The sequence below is a fragment of the Halichoeres trimaculatus genome, unplaced genomic scaffold (genome assembly GCF_033239565.1).
Source record: "Halichoeres trimaculatus isolate MK-OKI-2021-1 unplaced genomic scaffold, fHalTri1.1 fHalTri1_scaffold_21, whole genome shotgun sequence".
NCBI lineage: Eukaryota > Metazoa > Chordata > Actinopteri > Labriformes > Labridae > Halichoeres > Halichoeres trimaculatus.
In genome coordinates, this window is record NW_027437199.1 from 207,514 (window position 1) to 222,603 (window position 15,090).

The window sequence follows — 15,090 nt, forward strand, 5'->3', positions numbered from 1 at the left end:
CTGCAGCAGGAGACCACGCTCTGCAGCAGACCACGCTCTGCAGCAGACCACGCTCTGCAGCAGGAGACCACGCTCTGCAGCAGGAGACCACCCTCTGCAGCAGACCACACTCTGCAGCAGACCACGCTCTGCAGCAGACCACGCTCTGCAGCAGGAGACCACGCTCTGCAGCAGGAGACCACCCTCTGCAGCAGACCACGCTCTGCAGCAGACCACGCTCTGCAGCAGGAGACCACGCTCTGCAGCAGATGACCACCCTCTGCAGCAGACCACGCTCTGCAGCAGACCGCCCTCTGCAGCAGACCACGCTCTGCAGCAGGAGACCACGCTCTGCAGCAGACCACGCTCTGCAGCAGGAGACCACGCTCTGCAGCAGCAGACCACCCTCTGCAGCAGACCACGCTCTGCTCTCAGTGAGCTGCATGTCCCTGTGTGGGAGCCCAGAGTTTGTTTTACTAAAGACAGACACATCCACTCAGTCACAGCCGCCGTTCATGACCTTTCCCACTCACACATCACAAACAGGAAGTCCTGGATGGTTGGACGCCACACGAGTTGAAATGAACTGAAGGTTTGGAGAGTTTTTATTCTTTGTGCTGCTGCTACGCTAAGACAGAAAACCAGACATTTATGTCAACTCAGCTAACTCTGCAACAACACAGGCTAACATGGGCTAACACAGGCTTACATGAGCTAACACAGGCTAACATGAGCTAACAGAGGCTTACATTAGCTAACACAGGCTAACATGAGATAACATGAGTTAACGTGAACTAACAGGTCCAAAAATTTATCGTACTACCAAAGTTTGGCTAAATCTAACCTGTTCTAGGTTATGACATAATGCTAACAGGGCGAACTGAAAGGCTAACATTTCAAAGTTGCAATATAATGCTAACAGCTATTGTAAGCCAGTATAATAATACATAGGTGATACATTCCCAGCTAACAGATAACGGCTAATGCTTATTGTTGTCATGTCATTGCAAAGTCATAGAACAGAGGCTAAAGCTAACAGTTAGCACAGCACATTGGTCCTGGTTGGGATATCATACTAATGCTCCACAGGTTTGGCTAAGGAGGCTAAATGCTTAAACTTCTGCAAAGCCAACAGGCCCCAAATCTATGCTAACAGTTAGCAGGGCTAACAGCTACCAGGTCATATTATAATGCAAAAAGGCTGAGGCTAAAACCCAAAGGTCCAAAGTTATGATGTCATGCTATACACTGAGGCTAAAGCTAACATGTTTTGGCTATGATATCATGTGAACAAAACAAGGCTAAAGCTAACAGGTCTGAGGTTGTGATAGCATTCCAACAGGTGGAGGCTAAAGCTACAAAGCTAAAAAAGGATTTTGTGAAACGACGCTCAATCAAACGTTGTATTTTGGTCGGTTCTGATCCGAAGCGCTTTGATTTAAGAGCTTTCAGAGGTTTCTTTGTTCTCCAGCTGTCATATCGACTCGCAGGTCAGTCCGGTTCAAAGTTTGTTTCTCTTTCTTCGCTGGATGTTAACGCCCAGCCGTCCAATCACTGGACAGCTGCCACGGCTGGCTCTTGAAGTTCGCAGGTGTACGCAGCCTCTCAGCGGAGCCTCCGGGCCGGCGTGGGCTCTCATACATTTCAGCGCCGTGTTTCTGAGCCGCAGATAAGCCGCTGCCAGGGAAAACGTAAAAGTAGGTCATATGTGGAGGCGAGCGGAGCCAAACGTTCTCAGATTCAGTTTCATTATTTGTGTTTCTGTGTTTCCTCCCGAGTCCTTCAAACGGTCAGCTGGTCCAGATCAGTGGGACGTCAGGATGAGGAGCGAGGGGAGGGGGGACAGGTGAGGCCGGCCCTGATCGCATGACAATGGGTCAACGAGGGCAGGTCCAGACTCTGAGGTCGGGATCAGGAAAAGACTGTTCGGTGGACACGCTTGGAACTGCAGGATGTGATGCACATAAACGTCAAATGATCTGCCCAAAAAACAGCAGCAGGAAACTCTTTCAGTGACAGGTTGAGATCAAACTAGTTTTCCATCTTCATCTTTTTGGGTCTAACTGCAGATGTGTGAAAACATGGTGGTGTAGCGTAGTTAGCATATTAGCTACCTTAATGTTGGGGGTTGGTGCAGATAAAGCTTAAGTCTTCCTGTACGATTGGAGGACACTGGTCAGACGTCTCTGTCCTCAACGCTCAGGTTTAACAGCTCTAAAGTGCATCAGAAAAACAAGTCACGAATCAGTTTCAGTGGATTCAGAGCGTTCAGGTCTCCTCCATCAGCCTCTGTGTCACTGCGGCACATGTTTTCATTTTCAGTGGCCCCAGATGAAAATAAAGAGTCCACACAGCGAGGAAACAGGTCGGAAACGTGTTGCCGCCCGCGGAGGGAAAACTCCGACCTGGCTGCAGCGTTCATAACATGAAATTGGATTATGGTGGGATACCTCAGCCAATGTTTTCCCTCTCTGGTAAATTACCCCGAGCCGCTGCAGATCTCAGATAAGGCCGCAGAGTGATGTTCAACAACACTCTGTGGGAACGGGAGGACCCGACTCTCTGAATCTCCACAAGCGCGTCTTTGAGCCGAGCTGCATGGGAACCATTACAGAGAAAGGTAGACAGAGTAAACATGTGGAGCGGTGTAAATTGTCCGCTGGCTGCAGCTCTCAGTAATCAGACGGGGACTTTGGAGCTGCAGTGACCTGATACTGGAGTAATTTGCTCCTCTCTGTGTAATAATCCACTCAGGGTTTGTGTTTTAAGTGCAGGGTTAAGTAACTCTCTGCTCTCTGGCTGTTTGTTCAGCACTTCTGCTGCGTGTGGTCATTTTCTCCACACTTCATAACCCGGGGCGCATAAATCGGCCTTTGAAGCCTCCTTTTCCTTCCACACAGGAACATTTCTCTGTATCCGGTTTGTGAAGCAGCTCTGCGCTCAGGGCGAGATCTCCGCTTGTGTCATGTAAACGCTGACATTCCCTGGGAGGTTGTCAGAGGAGGAAGAGGGAGTCAGCCGTTTCCACGGGGCCAAGTCAAACATTTCCTTTATTGAGGAACAGTATCTGCTGATGTATAAAGAGCCACTGTCTGAATCAAAGAGGTATTGATGCAGGAAACTCAAACCGCGGCTTGGAGGCCTTCAGCCCTTTGTGCAGCTCACAATTAATCATTTAAATGCATAAAGTGGGAAAGCCCCTGAACTTTCTCCTGGACGCGTTTACAGCTACGATGGAGGAATGTAGTTGGTGTTGACGTCCAGCCGTTCAGAGCTCTCAGAGCTTTTACAGCCTGGATCTGACTCTGTGCCTCTGGACGTCAGTCTTGTTGCTCTTGATAGAGTTTTACTTCTCGGGGTAATAACCTGATTTACTCTCAGCACATTAAAGGATAATTCTCTTAAACAACACTTTGTCTGACATCTCTCTCTCCACAGTAACCCTGAGCTTTCACAGCAGCTGTCAGTCCCAGACCTGCAGGGCCGCGCCGTTAGTTTGGACTCAGACTGAGTTTAATGAGTGTTGGAGACTTCCTGGATTATAACAGATCATAATAATCACTGAAGGTCAGTCAGAGCAACGACGATCACAGCGGAAACTTGTTGAAACACATTTCACCACTTCCTGTTAAGATCCCACTGCCTCGAACTCTGCTCTGGATCATTAAAGACCAACACGCCCACCCAACGACACATCAGACCAAATCCCATCAACCGCACCAGATCAGTCCAATCCAGACCAAACCAGACCAAACCAGACCAGACCAGACCAGACCAGACCAAACCAGACCAGACCAAACCAGACCAAACCAGACCAGACCAGACCAAAACAGACCAAACCAGACCAAATCAAACTGAACCGAACTGACAGAAACCCAACAATCAAAACCAGACCAAACCAAAACCAAAACCAAAACCAGCCAGAACAAATCAAACCAGACCAAACAGAAACAGGTCTCAACAAATCAAATGAACTAAATCTAGAGAGACCCGACCCAACAACCAAACAAAACCAGACCAAACCAAATTAGATCAAACCAAGCCAGCCCAGACCAATCCAGGTCAAACAGAGACAGGTCTACACAAATCAAATGAACCAGACCTACAGAAACCCAACAACCAAAACCAAAACTAGCTAACCCAGACCAAAAAACAGACACAGCCCATTAAACCAAATCAAACTTTAACTGAAACCAGCAAAACCCAAACAGAGACTGAATCAGATCAGAGACGATGGTTTTTCTGTCAGTGAGCGCCTGTTGAACTGTTTCTCTCTCAGCGTTCAGTGAGCGCCTGTTGAACACTGTTTCTCTCTCAGCGTTCAGTGAGCGCCTGTTGAACTGTTTCTCTCTCAGCGTTCAGTGAGCGCCTGTTGAACACTGTTTCTCTCTCAGCGTTCAGTGAGCGCCTGTTGAACTGTTTCTCTCTCAGCGTTCAGTGAGCGCCTGTTGAACACTGTTTCTCTCTCAGCGTTCAGTGAGCGCCTGTTGAACACTGTTTCTCTCTCAGCGTTCAGTGAGCGCCTGATCAACAGTTTCTCTCTCAGTGTTCAGTGAGCGCCTGTTGAACACTGTTTCTCTCTCAGCGTTCAGTGAGCGCCTGTTGAACAGTTTCTCTCTCAGCGTTCAGTGAGCGCCTGTTGAACACAGTTTCTCTCTCAGCGTTCAGTGAGCGCCTGTTGAACTGTTTCTCTCTCAGCGTTCAGTGAGCGCCTGATGAACACTGTTTCTCTCTCAGCGTTCAGTGAGCGCCTGTTGAACTGTTTCTCTCTCAGCGTTCAGTGAGCGCCTGTTGAACAGTTTCTCTCTCAGCGTTCAGTGAGCGCCTGTTGAACACTGTTTCTCTCTCAGCGTTCAGTGAGTGCCTGTTGAACTGTGTTTCTCTCTCAGCGTTCAGTGAGCGCTTCAGATTGAAGCTGTTTCTATTTCTGAAATGTTCAAGCGCGTTAAAAATCTCTGTTAAAGCTGATAACAAGATAGATATTCAATCAACAAAAATAATTTATCAAGAAAGCACTGTGTGAATGATGATGATGATGATGATGATGATGATGATGATGATGATGATGATGATGGTGATGATGATGGTGATGATGATGATGATGATGGTGATGATGATGATGATGATTAAAGGTTAAAAAAGTCATCAAGTCTTTCTGATGTTTTCACCCTGAGATTTCAGCAGTGATCCAGTCTTTCCCAGTAAAGGATCAGAGGAGTCCAGACTCCTGGTCTGGGTCTGGAGTCTTTATTGATTTTGCTGAGAGCCCCGTCAGATGGAGGACCCCGCCTCGGTCAGATATCTGATGTGGATCTGTGGGTTCAGCACGAGCGGGACAAGGTAAAGACCGGGACGTGTTTGAACATGAAAACCTCTGCTCCTCCTGAAATCCTCCCTCCTTAAAGCGTTAGCAGAGTCTCAGCAGAGTCATCACTTTCTCCCCGAGCCGCCTCCTTCCTCCTCCCAGACCGATCGAAGCACCTGGAACCGCTTCAAGGACTCCGGGCCGGGTCTCCAAAACCAATAAACAGAGCAGTTCTTAGGTGAGCGGTCCAAGTGTTCATCAGTCTGATCGGTTCCCCCCGCGCTCCACACCCAGACCGTCTCTGCTGCCCCCTGGGCTGCTCCCTGGACCTGCACCTCCTCCCAGACCGTCTCTGCTGCCCCCTGGGCTGCTCCCTGGACCTGCACCTCCTCCACCGATCCTCCAAACAGGCCTCGTTTAAAAACCGCTGACATCACGGCGTATCCCGTGAACACGCTGGCAGCCATCGCGCTGGAAAATGAGATAAACTGTGAGAAACTCGCTGCCAGAGTCTCTGAGGAGAAAGCGTTCAGTGAGTCTCCCTGGATCCAGTATTTACCAACAGATCCTCCACGGCCCGGTCCAACAATAAGACCCAACGATTACATCATTACAGGATTAAAGCTCTAACACCAGCTCATGGTTTCCCCGACAAACGGAGCAGATGGTTCAGAAACAAACACATCCAGACGTTCAGACGTCTGCAGCCCCTGATCCTCCACAGACCCCCTGTGTTTCCATGAAGAGGAGCAGAAAGTCCTCTGACCCCAGGTCCTCCACAGACCCCCTGGTTTCTGATCCATCATCCTCATAAATCCACACGCTGTGCTGCCAAACCTGCTGCTGGGAGGCCCTGCGCCTCCTCCAGTCAGCTGTCTGCTCCTCTATGCTAATCTGAGGAGCTGACGAGGATTCCTGAGCATCGAGTCCCAAAACCCTGAAGTCTGAATCTGAGCCCGGAGTCTGGACCAGGCTGGACCAGGACGCTCAGACACTCGGTGGTTTGGGTAGAGAGTGATTTTACATTTCTGGTTAACCACAGCAGGAGTACAGCAGGAGCACAGCAGGAGCACAGCACATGTTTAATGGACTCAGGCAAACAGCGCTGAGCTGCACAGCACCATCCTGATGGGAGAGGAACCGCGGCATGGATTACTGCAGGCAGGGCGCAGCGTGGATTACAGCAGGCAGGGCGCGGCGTGGCTAACTCTGTTAGCTGCTGGGTGTGCTGAAAGCTAAAAGCTAACACACACACACACACTCTGGGTCACAGGGCAGAGGATCCTAATCTGGGGCTAGGCTTCCTGAAAGTGGTCTGAAACAAAAGTCAGAGACCACTACATGATTTTATAAAGATTAATGAAGATGATCAGCTGTTTTCAGGCTGAGATCAAAGGGATTCTGGGTAAATTGTCCAGCAGAGTTTCTCTGAATCATCCCTCAGCTGTTTCCAGTCTCTCTGTGAGCGCAGCAGGCGTCTGCTTCATACGACAGAGATCAGGTCGTTTTAAATGTCAGGAAGTCGAGTTCAGACCGTGACAGAGTCCGTCAGCGTGCTGCTGCTCAGACCGCACGGAAGGACACGCAGCGCCACATCGACCTGCTGCTGTCACCGCCGACCTGCTGCTGTCACCACCGACCTGCTGCTGTCACCGCCGACCTGCTGCTGTCACCGCCGACCTGCTGCTGTCACGGCGCAGTGACCATGATAAAGCACAAACATGAAAACACGGCTACAGGAGGTTTTCAGATTGTTTTATTAGCTGAACTTTAAGTTTGGTTTTTCTCAGACTGCTCCTGACTGGACTCAGTCTCTCACTCCATCAGGGTCTAGCAGCAAACGGGGTCCTGCTGAGACTCCTTTTTGAGTTCTGGGTTGTTCAGGATCAAATTTACAGTTTACTGTCATGTCCAGGGTCAGCTGGTTCTGGGGTCCCAGTTTCACTGTAAACAGTCAGTCACACAGAGTCTGACCCTGGCTCACCTCAGTCACTGTGTCCTGCTTTTGCTCTCCATACAGACTGTTTCTTCCACACACCCCAACAGAAAACCCAGACCTGGACTCAGGTTCAGAGCTCAGGGTCAGACGCTCACACTAACATCAGACGAGTTCACGCTCATCCCGTTTTCAGCTTCATCACAGACCTGACGTCAACCTGACGCCATAAATCAGATTTCTCTTTCACCCTGTGACGCTCTGGACACGTGGACCATGATTCAGTTTCAGGGACAGCTCCTCCGTCTCCTCTGAACCCCCACAGGGTGAGCTCTTCCTGAAGAGGAGGAAGATTTCCCAGAAGAGGCTGTGACACATGCAGACAGCGCGAGGGGTGAGCCTCGGTTCAACGCTCCCTGCCGCCCTGAGGGTCAGAGATATTATCCTCCCAGAGTGCTTCACTTCACAGCGCTGACCCCGGACACGCCACGACTCAAACCACCTCTGACACCGAGCTGCTGAGCAGAGAGGAGGGAGGAGAGAGGAGGGAGCAGAGAGGAGGGAGCAGAGAGGAGGGAGCAGAGAGGAGGGAGGAGGTCTCTGGGCTCTGTCAGACCTCTGAGCGTCACTCTCAGGGGAATCAAGCCGTCTACAGAGACAACGTCAGTTCTTAAAATCATCTCCAGTCCAGCACCCTGACTGGTCTCTGCAGTCCCATCTCTGGCCCTGCTGGTCCCTGTTGGTCCCCTGCTGGTCCCTGCTGGTCCCCTGGAGCTGGTCTTACTGGGTGCAGTCTAACAGACCCTGGTCCCTCCTCCTCCAGGAGCTGCAGAGGATCCTCTCCTCAGGACCGGCTCCTGTGAAAACAGCCTGAGGAGCAGATCTCTGAGCAGTGGGGAGCAGCCAGGCCCGGGATGTGCTGATGGGGCGTTTTTGGGGCCTCGGTCTCGGCCTCTGGAGGGCCAGACCGCCTCCCAAGTCTGGAGCACATTAGAGGAGCTAAGCCCTAAAGCCGCTGATCAGGGTCCAGACTTCTCTTCCCAGGACCGTCAGTCAGGGGTTCACATCAGACCATCAGACCATCAGACCAGAACCTTCAGAACCCTCCAGTACACACACACACACACACACACACACACACACACACACACACACACACACACACACACAGACACACACACACACACACACACACACACACACACACACACACACACACACACACACACACAGAGTCAGGTATAGAGGACATGGCTCATAAAGAAGAAGCTCAGTGATGGTTTTCAGGGTTCATTCACCTGCAACAACGATTAGCTTAGCTTAGCTTAGCTTAGCTTAGCCTCAACAGACCAACCCCCTCAGTCTCCATGGTGATGTTACTGTTGCCGTTCCTCATGATCAGGTTTAACATTACATGATCTATCTTTGACTGACTGTATCTTTGTCTTTCCGACTGTATCTCTGTCCGACTGTATCTCTGTCTGACTGTATCTCTGTCTGACTGTATCTCTGTCTGACTGTATCTTTGTCTGACTGTATCTCTGTCTGACTGACTGTATCTTTGTCTTTCTGACTGTATCTCTGTCCGACTGTATTTCTGTCTGACTGTATCTTTGTCTGACTGTAACTAACAGTTTTGTATCTTATTGTATTGACCAATCAGCTGTAATCATGTCTGATTGTTTCCAGCTGTTTCCTGTTGTTATTGATCGTATCGTTTTGTTTGGTTTGGTTTCAGATCGAGTCAGAGGACAGACCAAGCTAACCTGTCTCCCTCCTCTCAGGGGTACCACGGGCTCCAGGTGTTTTCAGAGATTTGTGTTTGATGGTTTTTTGTAGCAGCTTAATGAAACCACATTAATTAATGTTTAATGAGCAGACACTTTATTTCAGTAGCTGTGGTTTTTGTCCTTCAGGGATTAATGTCACTACATCTGGAGTTCCTCAGGGACGTGGTCTGGGCTGATTTTATGTCATCATGGATCGTTAACACGGCTGTGTCTCCTCTGATCAGTGTTTACTGATGATACTCTGCTCCTCGGCCTCAGAGCTGATCCAGGACGGTCTGAACGTCCCTCTGTGTTATTTCTGCTCACACACACACACACACACACACACACACACACACACACACACACACACACACACACAGCATCGTTTCTCCAGTGACAGACCGAGCTCTGTGTTTCCAGCTGCAGGCCTGGACCGGTCCCACCCACAGGACCTGGGTCTTCAGGGCCTCCTGAGCCGAGGGTCTCACCATAACACACACATTCCCACAGTAGCTCGGGCAGCTATCGTCAACAGGTCTGAGGATTAAAGGAAATCCCGCGCTCTTTGTTGTAGACCTGGTATGCGCTGACATCTGGATCAGCACCGCCCGGCGCTGGAGAGGCTGGGTGGGACTCCCTCTCCAGGCCGCCGCCGCTCTCCCACGAGTCTTAAGACCAATAACAGGCTGCAGGCGGAGGGTCCACAGGTGCAGCGAGTCCTGCAGCCGGGCCTGCAACAACAAACAGAGGCCGGAGCCAAGAGAGTCCACCTGATCACCTGCAGGACTCCCAGGATCCACATCCTGCTGCAGGGAGAGGACAGTCTGCTCCCAGAGCTGCAGACCGTCACCCCAGGAGGTCTGAAAGAAACCCAGAGCCCTCAGAGCCCGGGTCCAATCAGAGCCAGCCTGTAGTCTGGGTAATCTATGGGAATGAAATAATCTGTAATCCCTCCAGCAGGTCTCAGCTCGTCTCATGAAAGGTTTAAACCCTTCAGGAAACGTCTCCGTGGTCCTCGTCACAGCAGCAGCTCGTCAGCGCTGAGTCACTAACAGCTCTTCACAGCTCATCTTCATCAACATTACGGCGCCGTCCTCAGGCCGCGTTAACGCCGGGCTCCGAACGTCACCGTGAAGAACGCCTGGTGGCGTCTGACAGCTCACAGCTCCCAGCTGCTAATGGACCCTGAACGCCTCACGCTGATGAACACAGGAAGTCATGCTGCAGACTCTGACGCGCTGTCAAAGTCTCAGAAAACATCACATCAACAGGACAGAGATCTGGACGCCGGGTCGGTGCCGGGTTGGTGCCGGGTTGGTGCCGGGTTGGTGCCGGGTCGGCGCCAGGTGAGACAGCAGAGACCTGCAGAGGAGCTTCTCTTCCACTCAGATCCTCCTTCGTCTCCTGTGTCTCCTCCTTGTCTCCTCCTCGTCTCCTCCTCGTCTCCTGTGTCTCCTCCTCGTCTCCTGCGGGGTAATTAGCGGCCCGTGTGGCGTGGTGACCTTCTGCGTGGTGTCGGCGTTAATGTGAGGAGACGTTTCTGATGAGGTCTGCTGTGATAAGTTCATGAAGACGGCGAGCAGCTCCCAGGGAGTCTCTCAGGAAGTGATGACTCTGTTTCTTCACCAGGGGACCGTGTCTCAGGTCATAAGATCCAGTCACTGCTCGTTAACCTCAATCACTGAAGTCCGGTTTGTGGCTCAGGTTCTGAGCCCACAGTCCGGCTCAGCATGGCTTGGAGCAGGCCCTGAACTCGTCATGTGGACCCTGTGCTGCCCCCCTGAGGCCTCAGCTCATGTGGTCACCCAGTCCAGCTTTAGTCAGGTTCTGGTTCGTGGGCGTGTTTTCAGCCCGTGGACTCGCTGCTCTGACCCGGTCTCTCCTCCCAGTTTCCTTCCTCTCTGCAGGATTTTCTCAGGTCTCCTCTGAGCCGGGAGGATCCAGACCCAAAGGTCTGTGTGTGTGCAGACCCTCTCTGACAGGAGGGGGTCCGGCTCAGCCTCAAACCCTGGACCCTGTTCTCTGAGGACCCTTTGTGGGTCAGCTCTGAGTGGAGGAGCGCCGAGGCCTCCTCACCGAGAGGAGGAAACGCAGGAAACGCCACGTGAAGGAGGTCGGTCAGGATCAGGAAAACCCTCAAACTTCAGAGGTCAGGTGACATCAGAGGGTCAGGGTGGTGGGGCAGTGTTTGGACCCTGGTCTATCAGAGTCCAGCTGCTGATGGTTTCAGGTTTTTCACTCAGCAAACGCCGCACAATGTTTGTGTGTGTTGACGTGTTCGCTCAGAGCGCCGCCGTCCTCCGCCAACACGCTGACCTTCAGACGAGGAAAGAGGGAGGGATGGAAAGCGTGAAGGTGGTTCGAGATAAGAAGCAGACGCTGCTCTCACTGCTGGGTGTTGATCCTCCTATCAACACCCAGCAGCTAAAGACTGAGCTCAACGATTGGCCCAGGTGCACTGAGGGGGCGTGGCCAACAGGTAGACAGCAGCAGAGGAGGAGGTGACGTCTTTAACCCCCTATCTACGGTGTCCCAAGGTGGGACAAACCAACCACCAGAGTGAGGCGATGGTCTTTTCCTTTAAAAAACTTATCACACACTGAAACAGATGAAAACAATAAGTGAAAAAAAAAAAGTTCAAATCAAAGTTATTTACTGTCGGAGAAAAGCGTCTGTGACCTGACAGGTTAGAGAAAATATCTGAGTCAGAAACAGTTTCAGGCTGCGTTTGGCTTATCTACAGTCGAAGCCTTTATGAGCAGCAGCCAATGGGAAAAGAGCGATCCTCCAGCAGGGACCAATAAAAGCTGCGAGCGTGTTTCATGTGCGAGCGGCGGCTGGAGCAGAGCGCCGTAAACGGAGCAGCTCCATCACGTCTGCACTCATCCTCCAGGCCGCAGAGGAACCAGGCGTGTCCGTATACGAGCTCATTTTAGCCCCATTTAGCAGCTGATAAAAGCATTTGGAGGATGGCTGAGCCCCGGGCGGCCTGGACCGGTCCCTCAGCTCGTCTGGATCAGGCTCTGAGCGCTCCCCGTGGAGCCATGGAGACGCTCGCTTGGACGGCTGCGGGGAAAGAGCGGGCAGACCGGGACACGCGCAGATGAGCGGATCAAAGGTGCTGCTGGCCGGAGCCCCGCGCTGGAAAAACCATCGAGGCCGAGGAGAAGAGGAGAGCAGGAGGAGGGGGAGGAGGGAGGTGTGGAGGAGGAGGTGTAGTAATGGTCCACTTTAATTACCCCGCTCCGCTGAAATTAAGAGCTCAGGTTTCATGACAGCGCTCAGCGGTCCACGCTCCACTTCTTCCTCCAGAGCTGGATCAGTTACTGCTTCATCGACCCGAGGAGGAGAGCCGCCAGACGGCTGCTGCGCAACGAAGAGGAGGATGACGAAGAGGAGGGAGGACGAAGAGCCTTCATTCAGGAAGACTCTGGTTCTGGGGCAGGGGGTCAAATAAAGACCCAGATCCTGATCAAACAGGTCCTCTGCTGTCCAAGAGGTCTGAAGCTAAACCCAAAAGATTCAGAGGCGTGTTTTAGAGAAGCTAGGCTAACCGTAGCTAACAATCTACAAGAGCTAAAAGAACCAAAGACGTGTCGATGAAACGTGTCCCCAGATCACAGACGTGTTCAAACAGAAAGCGCTTTGTCCTGATGGAGCTAGCTAAACTAGCTAAACTAGCTAAACTAGCTAAACTGGCTAAACTAGCTAAACTAGCTAAACTAGCCAAACATGCGTAAAACATGCAGCTCATTCTGAAAGTGTTAAACCTGTTAGCATCTTCTTCAAGGGGTGCTCGGCTAATCTCAGCTAAATACGCTAAATGCTAACAGAGCTGTTGGGTGAGATATAAAGGCTTTGGAGACAGATGGTGTGTTTTGAAGAAGCTAGGCTATTTTTACCTTAAAAAGCTAACTGCTAACATAGCTAGTAAAGCCTACAGCATGTTTGTGAGATAAACTATTAAATCTTAAGGTTTGAACATGCTAACAATTCTCTTGATGAAGCTAAGCTAACATTTCCCCCTGCTTTTGTCCAGCAATGCTAAGCTAATCAGGCTAACAGCTGCTGGACTCCTCTCCGTGCTGAGAGCAGATCAAACTGATCCTCTTTTCTTCTCATTCTGGAAAAAAAAAAAACGCTAAGCAGAGATTTTCCAAACTGTCACGTCGAGCCTCTAAATTTCCTGATGTGGCGTTTTTACTGTAGCGAGTATCAGAGGGCGCTCAGCCGCCGCTCTGCTCTCCATCGGTCACAGCTCGTGTAAGTCGATCAGCCGCTGGCCGTGCTCCCCGGGGGACTTATCAATTGTCTGTTTCTTAATCCGCAGCTCTCTGAATACCTCATTTCCCAGAAGTCGTCTGAGCCCCTGCAGACAGCCGGGAGCCATCCTCCTCTGAGCCCGGCGGCGGCGTGCTCCTGGACGTGTGGAGGAGTTGGGACAGGTAGGCCGCGGGAAGGAGCCGCGTCTCCTCTGTCGCTGGGGCCAGTAAGTGAGTGTGAGGTGACAGTCGGCAGACGCTGTCGCACCTCTTCAGCCCGTCCTGGAGCGAGACGGCTTGTTGAGTCCGCCCACGCCGCTGGTTTCCACATCAGACTCCTCATCGTCTTCCTCCCCTGACACAGATCGTCCTGCTCCGTCAGAGAAACACAGACCTTTACCACTTTCAGCGTGTAGACCAGGAGCCCGCCTCGTGGGAAAGACATCCATCCTGGAGCTGAATCCCAACGCAGCGTCAGCCTCTGACAGACCAAACCAAAGTTGTCTAAATAAAATCCTCCAGGTGAAAACAGTCTGAGCTGACGGGATGAAACGTGGAGTAACAAACAGAGCAAACAGGCTCCTCTTCACGCAGACACATCTGATGATTTCTGTACATCCTGTTTTATTTTGTTGGAGCTTCACTTCCTGTCCTGATGTGTCCGGCCTCAGTGATTGTTGTCCCTGCCCTCAGTGATTCAGCTCCTTAAACACTCCCTGTCTCCTTCTCGTCTTGACTCTTCGCTGACGAATCTCTGAACATTTTTAACTGATGAAAAAAGAAACGCCACACTCAGGAAATCTTCTGGTTCAAACTTTGTGTTTAAATCTCCGTCAAGAAGAAAATGTTGAATAACGGACTCCAAGAGAAGTGGGTGTAGGTCAGAGTCAGGCCAGAGCTGAACCCTGGATCAGCTCCAGGGAAAACCTGCTCTGTCCGAGCAGAGACCTGCAGGGTGTCCTCAGATCCAGCAGCGGAGCGTGTTCGTCCTGCTCCGGCGTTACACAATCCTCCCGTTACGACAGACCTCGCTCTCGTAACCACATCCTCAGGTCGCTGCAGCAGCTGTGCAGCAGCCAGCTCCGAGGTGTTTAATGACGGCTTGTTTTTCCTGCCGCTCATCCTGAGCTGCTGGGACCACACGCTCTCTGTGTGGCCCCTGAGCGTCTCAGACCGCAGGTTTCTCCACACAGGGTCTCGGCCTGTCAGAGCAGAGGATGGACGAGGAGGCCTGACCTCTGCCGGACGGACGGGACATCCTCAGAGAGACGTCCAGACTCTGAGTCACGCCTCATCACAACCTCCAGCTGCAGAGTGTTTTCAGAGGGAAACACGGCGAGGAGGCGTCCGACAGGAAGGAGCTAAATTTAGTCTGAGACGAGATCACGGCCTGAGACGGACTTCACCTGACACCGTGATCCTGTTCAGAGCCTCTTCAACACGTGTCCCCGTCTGCTCTGAGCTTCACCGTCCCTGACCCTAACCCAGCAGCAAAGTCCACCTGAGAGATGGTTTCCCCGTTAGTCTCCACGGTCAGACAGGGTCAGTCTACACCAGTTTTATAACACGTCCTCATCAGTTCATCCACTTCCTGGATCCTCGGTCCAAGATCTGATCAAGTTTATCAGTAACTCTCACCAACATTTCTCCCAACCCAGAGCTTCATCTTTGATTTTGCTCTTAATGAATTTAGGATTAAAAATCTAAAATTGTTCATTTTCCAAGTCCCAGAAGAGACGGTAAAACTCCAGGTTTCAGAGGCTGGAAGTGAAAATAAAGTTAATAAGTAAATATTTATTTCCCTAAACGATGTCAGGACTGATCTGTCTTTAACCC